At 42.3% G+C, this 7,131-nt stretch overlaps 1 long non-coding RNA gene across 3 annotated transcripts; it reads left to right on the top strand.

Moving 5' to 3' along the window:
• The first annotated feature begins 4,596 nt into the window (after window positions 1-4,596).
• LOC144932285 (uncharacterized) lies at window positions 4,597-6,747 on the top strand. 3 transcript variants are annotated; one of them, XR_013636888.1, is made up of 5 exons: window positions 4,597-4,880; window positions 5,020-5,179; window positions 5,322-5,462; window positions 5,604-5,742; window positions 6,642-6,747. It is a non-coding gene; the product is annotated as an uncharacterized LOC144932285 (long non-coding RNA). The 3 variants fall into 3 exon arrangements; XR_013636889.1 differs by having other exon boundaries at window positions 5,020-5,113; XR_013636887.1 differs by having other exon boundaries at window positions 5,020-5,462.
• The last annotated feature ends 384 nt before the right edge of the window (window positions 6,748-7,131 follow it).

Below are 7,131 nucleotides of genomic sequence, written 5' to 3' on the forward strand. Positions count from 1 at the left end.
GAACAGTGTGTCGTACGAAACATTGCACGCATCCAAACAAAATCGCAATACTATCCTGTGCGCATTTTCTAATTGCAATTTTTGACATGTACGTTGTTTTTGTGCGTTCAGGATGAAAGCATTATTTTTCGTACAACGTATATGCTGGAGCCATCTTATGTGACGTAGCAACATTGTTTTAACGCTTTTATAAAATGAAAGTTTATTTTTTTTTAATAATGCATCCGCCCGTCTGTCTGCGTGTGAAGGAGTCGTCACTAAAACCTTTCGTGAAGATGATCCAGGAGTAACTAAATGTTATTTTGAAGCTGTATTGCTGTTGTGGACATTCACATGCGTACATTCGCTGCAGGCCAACCAGGCAAATGTATGAAAGGGTTGGCCAAAACTCACTGGGAAGAAGAAAAAAACCCACACAGAGTTAATTACACATGCCTCTTGGCCCATTGTGGTGACATCACACCGCATGTGTTACAGCACAATAATACTATCCTGTTATTGTAGTTAGTTATTTTACAGTCGACTATGTACAAACACCAACGTCCGTGTATTCCAAAGCATGTCAGAATGGAAACATCTTAATTTTAATAAACGTGCCGAGTTAAACAAAGATTATACACGTAATTTGCGAAGATGAACGCGAGTTGTTTAATTTTACTAAGATTTTCAACCCACTATTGTATAAACTAGCACAGATCTGTTCACGATAACTGCACACTGCAGCCCACGGAACACCGATAACCACTGCGGTTTGCTTTTCCCCTTAAATGTTACTTGGTTATTTATTTTATCTCCCTGTCTATTTTGAGCACACGCTTTTAAATATACACGCTTATAAAAAAAACACCACCGACAAAAAAACCACCATATTCCCTAAATGCTTTATTGGAACGTGCACATGGCTCTGCGATAGCGAGGAAAATCTAACCGAACGAACGATTCGCTTTCAAGGAAATATTTGAAAGCGCCAAGTCAGTGAAAAATAAATAGTTTCATGGCCTGTGATCGTAAATTGTGCTCCAGTTTTTCCCATGCGTGGACATTTGCCATGGCGGTATGCGAGATCATATCTCCGTATAGAAAGCATCGCCAGTGCGTATCGGGGAGTCAAACAACCAGGCGTGAATTTAAAAATCGCGCAAGGTGTCATATACAGATTCAATTTTGATAACAGTGTTAAAACGGCGTAACGACACAGCACAGCTACGTAAGGGGATTGTAGAAATAATATTTAACGCACTTTGGGTCAACGCATCGCGTTCAGATGATGCGTCCTGTAATAAATTGTCGAGGGTGAAAGCGCTGCTCATCGCTTGGCTTCCTTCCAACTTGTTTGTGGTTCCTCGTGCCGCTGAGTCGTTCACTGTCTACGAGAGTGAGCGAATTCTGTGTGCGTTACATGTTGAAATTATTAACGATAATAATGATTATTATGACTGTATACAGTAAACGCAAGCATCCTTGCAGGGCCCCATGCTTTTTATTTATTTTTTCAAAAAGGAAAGGCCCACAGAGCTATCTAGCTCTTTTTTAGAAGCGACCTGACCACATATGATAGCTCAACGAAGTGGCGAATCATCACGTGGACATTCATCGCAGCCAAATACTCTAAACGCACGTTTGTGAATGTGGAGGGAAAACCTGAAAGACTCGGGGAGAAAGACATGCAAACTCGAAATATACAGGCGTCAGGATCGGCATCGAACCCACGACCTCCTGTATACCAGGCGAAGTAGTTAACATCTCACCACCGCGACGCGCCATGCTGCTCTGCACATGACAACACATTGGGTATGGAATTAATTATACATTATTATAGCACAATAAACACGTGAAAACAAGGCATTCGAGTGAGAGGATGAAAGTTTAAAACAGAGTGCAACGTACTGAAAATAAAACCACTTGGCAATGACTCTGACGGATGTGAAAGTCTGCCTTTGATATCACGCAATCGTTACCGGGATGAAAAAAAAACACACACGCAGCGTCCTATTTTCTCCGGCGCTTGGAACATTTTCAGAATTGAAACAAAACATAATGCATGGTTAAGTAAAATATGGTTTGGCAATGAAGTGTGCATTACTTGAAAGGTGCATTAAATGTCACTGAAAGAAGCTAATGATTTCAAGGATTTATTTTGGCTCTGCATTGAGTGGAAACATTATATGCAGTTTGTGTACATGAACAAATGCACCCATGTGAAAAGCATTTCTGCACCCATCCTTCTCAAAGCATGTTTTCACGTCTGACAAAGACAAAGATCCCCCGTAAAGCCTTAGACTTTCGGGGCAAGTGCTGTTCGCGAGCACCTAAGAAAGCCGGAATGGCACACGAGGGGGTGGGTGGCCAGCACCATACCCGGCTGCCTTAGCTTCCCATGTGCTCATTTAAGGCTGAGTCAACTTAGGGGAAGCCCAGGATCAGTTCAGATACTACTTTCCAATGATATCATTCGTGGTGGGGAATTGAACTCAGGTCGCTAGAGTCAGAGTGGAGTGCACTCACCACTGTGCACTGCTTCACATGTATGCTCTCACGCGCACACACACACGTGTCCTTTCATTATAAAACATAGAGAGCCGAAGCCAAAAGTTTGAGTTAACCAAGCTGCCTGGCTGCAGAGACGTCGCAGCTGTGGTAGGGAGTTGGGTGGGGGGGGGAGAAATTATAAACTGCTTAATTTCAGGGTCCCGTCAGGCCTGATCACTGGAGCATGTTATTCCCTGGAGCAAAGGCTCATGGGGGAAATGCAAGAGACGCTGCTTCCCTTCTGCAGGGCTCACGTGGGACTGTGATCAGCTGGCCCAAGCTATTCAGATGAGCCAAATGATCATTTATCGAGGCAAAGACAGGCCACAGTATTTATTTTGAGAAATGAGAGCAAAGAGGGTGGGCGGGGTGGGGGACGGAGGGTGACGAGGTGACGGCGATGGTGGAGGGGGCTGCCATGTGACACTTTAATGTTGATAAAACAGCAGATGTTGACAATGGACCTTCTTTGGCCAATTGGACGGTGGGGATGGCAACATCATATATATAGGGTCGTGGTGGTGCCAGCAGTGGTGGTGATGAAAATTCGATGCCAAAGCAGAAGCTGATGAAAGAGTGAGAAGCCAGTTTTGCTTCTGAACCAGAAAACTTAATGTTTGGGTAAGAACTATGCGTTGAGTGCGACATACTGTTACATTACGCAACGCCATTTTCTAAAACGCACAGATATTTGATATTTAAATTTTGTAATTGTTATAATGGTGCTTAAGTCAGCGACGAATGTGCCGTGTGTTGATTGTTTTGCCGGGCACAATTATTTTACGTGCTAATTGTGTTTCTACATCGGGTGTTGATGCCGCTGTTGTGCTGCAGGTACTTGTGCGATCCGGGCAGAGAGAAAGGTACTTTGCATGCAACATCCACTCACGCAGCACGATATGTTTTGCATAATGAACAGAACTGTTTGGCTGTCTGTTGGCTAAATTAGGCATATCTTTGCGGGTATGTAACATGGCTTTATAGAGAAAGGCCTTCATCTTCAAAGAAGGTCATAAGTTATTCGCCGGTAATTAGTGCCGCAGTTTTAACGGTTATGCTTTATTTATTAGCTCCAACTTTCAAACATGCTGAGCACTAATTAAATGGCAACCGTCTCGGATATGAGAACCTGCCCATTTAAATACCACGAACCTATTTAAAAATAAAAACTCTGTTCATGAAAATAAATAACGGTAAAGTTGGTGTAAGTGAAATGCCAGAATGGCAAAACAAAAAATGTTATTTTACTGTAGGCCTTCATCAGAACATTTGCATGACCTTGTTATTGATATGTTAAAACATATATGTTTATATACATATTTACAAAGTGGCAGCTAAATGTAGACAAATTGAATATTGATGGTACATTTTGGCACCGTATTTTCCATTGGCATTGTTGGCAAGTTTTAGTCACCAAGTAAATCATACCCAGAATTGGTATTTTCACTCATAGAGGAATATGACATCCTTTTTAAATGAACAATTTAGCTAAATATGAAATAGTCTATACGCTTTTGACTACAAAATCCTTGGAATCAATGGTAAACAATTCATTCTTACATTAGAAATTTGTAACAATACCAAGATTATAAATAGTAATATGCAATAGAGGGAAGGTTAGATGATAGCTTTTCCAGGATCTTCAACAGCACCTATTGATAAGCCCTTTACCAGCATAATTTAGAATATAAAAATTATTTTAAAGTTATTTTATCAGCCCACACCTGGATGCAGGTTTCCTATACCATGTTGTGTTGTTTCACCATACTGCACCACAATAGTCATTATGGGACCGAGCGATTCAAATATCACTCACGACGGATAGTAACCATCGCCGGAAATTTAACTCGGGTTGTTTGACTCATGGTCTAATACGTTAACCACTGCTCCAACCACTCTACCCCATAAATTACATAACAACGTACAATACTTTGCCAAACATGATACGATACATTGTTTGGAAAAAAGGTAATCATATCAGTTTGCTTCATTTAGCTTCCACTGAAAACAATTCAGGCTCTCCAAAAAAAAATCAATCAATATTTCACGAAGTCGCAGGTGCGACAGGGCAGAATTTTTCAAGCGTTTCGGTGTGAAGCGTTTGCCAATTTCACACCGACGCGAGGGGGTAAAGTGTGGCGCTACATAGCTGCCACAAGCTGTCTGGGTTCAGAATAAGGCCCACTCTCCCCAATAATCGCTGCCCCCCCCCCTCCATTGAGTACTCCCAGGTGTGTTGCAGGAGGTGAATGATCCCCAGAAAGAAAACAAAAAGGAACTGAGATTAAGTCCATCACCGGCTCGACTGGGGATGATATTGAGCTGAAGAACTCTGGGAGCCCAACGGTCGGGTAAGCATGATGCATGGTGCCACTCGACCCACGGCGATATAAACGAAAACGCCCGGCAGCGTGCAAGCTTCAGTCATGTGACCAACAAACGTGAAAAGTGACTGTTTCTGAAAAAAAATGTAATTCATTTTATTTTCAGCCTTTTGTCAATACACTTGCCGGATAAAAACCTCACCACGGCGTGTCGGTCGTGGGGGTTAAACGACTATACTTCACCACTTTGGTCAATGCAGGTTGGTGAAGGGGTCCGAGGTGAGGGGGGTGCCCATGACAGGCTCCTCGCTGGGATTTAAACTTGGGTATCTTTGTTCGCAGTGCACCTACCGCTCCACCACTGCTCTACACCCCACAATGCAGTTCCATTATCCCATACGAAATCATCATCAACATTTACACAATAATATATGTCATGCTTTCATTGACGATGACTTCCCCCTATAGGAAAACAGGTACATTCATGAAACCCAAGACATTCGTTGGAGGTCCTCAGTGAGATTTGGTTAAGAATGACAGATAACTTGGTTGTGAATTTACTGTCATTAGCCTGTTATCTGCGAGCTTCCTTTGAGCATATGAACAAAGGTAAGAAAACCCTCTAACCGGAAAACAGTATTAATTTATATACATATTTTTGTTTTTATAAATGGCAAATGTTATTTAGTATCCAAGATGCATTGATTATATTATTTAAATGAAGCCTTGTTTGTATGTGTGTTTGTGAAGGTCACAGTACATTCGTTCATTTATAATGCCAATTAGACTCTTGCATGAGCGAAGTTTGGCCAGTTACATTCATGAGAGTTTGGCTTCATGTGGGAGGAAACCAGAGAACTCAGAGAAAATCCACCACGCGGAGTTTGGGGTAAGACTCAACACTGCACTCTCCTGGCCACATCTCACAGCCAAATGCTGACAACACCTGGGAAGCCCTGGTGGTCACATATCCGAGTAATCACCAGGCTCAAACCTGCTTAGCTTCCGGAATTGTGCCGGATCGAGCATGTTCGCGCAGCGACGTGTTTGTGGCCGTGTGTAGCACAACGCGTGTTTCGCTTCTACCCTTTGCATGATAGGTGCTTAATAAATATCACTGCGGATGATAACGCGTGGCTGTCAACTAAAGACGCCTCTGTGTAGGCAGGTACATGTTGGCCTAAAAGTCAGAACACAGGGATGTTTTATTTATTTTAACACTGGCATTACATTTACTCAATTGCTCATTCTTTAAGTTACTATTGTATCTATTGTCATTATTGATATATGTATTATTCCATGTGGGGGTCACCTGAAATCCATCATTTACACAATTCGACCAAGAACCCAGAATGACTTGAGATGAAACATAATTGACGAATGTTCAAATATTACACGTGTAATCCTAAACAAAAAGTCCCAAAGTTATTTCAAAAGAGAAATTCGTGCGTCCATTAATGTTAATGGAAGTCAGTTTGAACATTCGATAAAATAAACTAAATAAACCTCTGTGCTTTTGTTTAAATAAATATAATAACCCTATGGCGTTCTGACTTTGGGCCCCCCTGTATTTTCAAGGAAGCCACGCTAAGTCTATTCAAGCGATGGCGGTGCATTGCGCACAGATGTGGCCCACCGACATGCTGACACCTTTGACCTCCAGCTGAGGCCAAGTGCCTGCTGGCCAACGTAGGCATTTATTAAATATTAATGTACCCCCACTGACACTGGATAAAATGTCACCCCCCTCCCCACTCCAACTTGTTGTCCTTCTACTCGAATTTACAGACTTCAAGGTGTGGCCCCCTCGTGAAGGAGCCCGTGTGACATTTCAAGGCACGAGCAGAAAAAGATGGATAAAATGAAGTCCACCTTCCTGCTCGGCCAGGTATTCACCGAGACAGAAAGTATTTGCTGAGCACACTATGAACGCGCGCCAATAACAGGTTATTAGTCCCACACGCAGGCTTCAGACACTAATTAAGCTTCAATTTTATGACCATGTAATCACAATATTATTCCACCCTATTAAATCGAAATTACTTTTAATTACACACGTACAATCAGGTTACTGTTCCCTGCAAGTCCTCAGAAACAATACATTCCATTCTGCAGTAACACGTTTCGACAGCGCGGCCCTCCTGAACGATGCTAAAACGAGAGGGGATTTATTCAGATTTATTGTCGCCACTCCAAAGGATTTAGATCTCCATGATGCATCTAAACCCGAAGCTTTATTGAAATGTCACAGCCATAATCGGACATGCCTTCAGCACTA

Source organism: Lampetra fluviatilis, chromosome 5, assembly GCF_964198595.1.
Source record: "Lampetra fluviatilis chromosome 5, kcLamFluv1.1, whole genome shotgun sequence".
NCBI classification, from domain to species: domain Eukaryota; kingdom Metazoa; phylum Chordata; class Hyperoartia; order Petromyzontiformes; family Petromyzontidae; genus Lampetra; species Lampetra fluviatilis.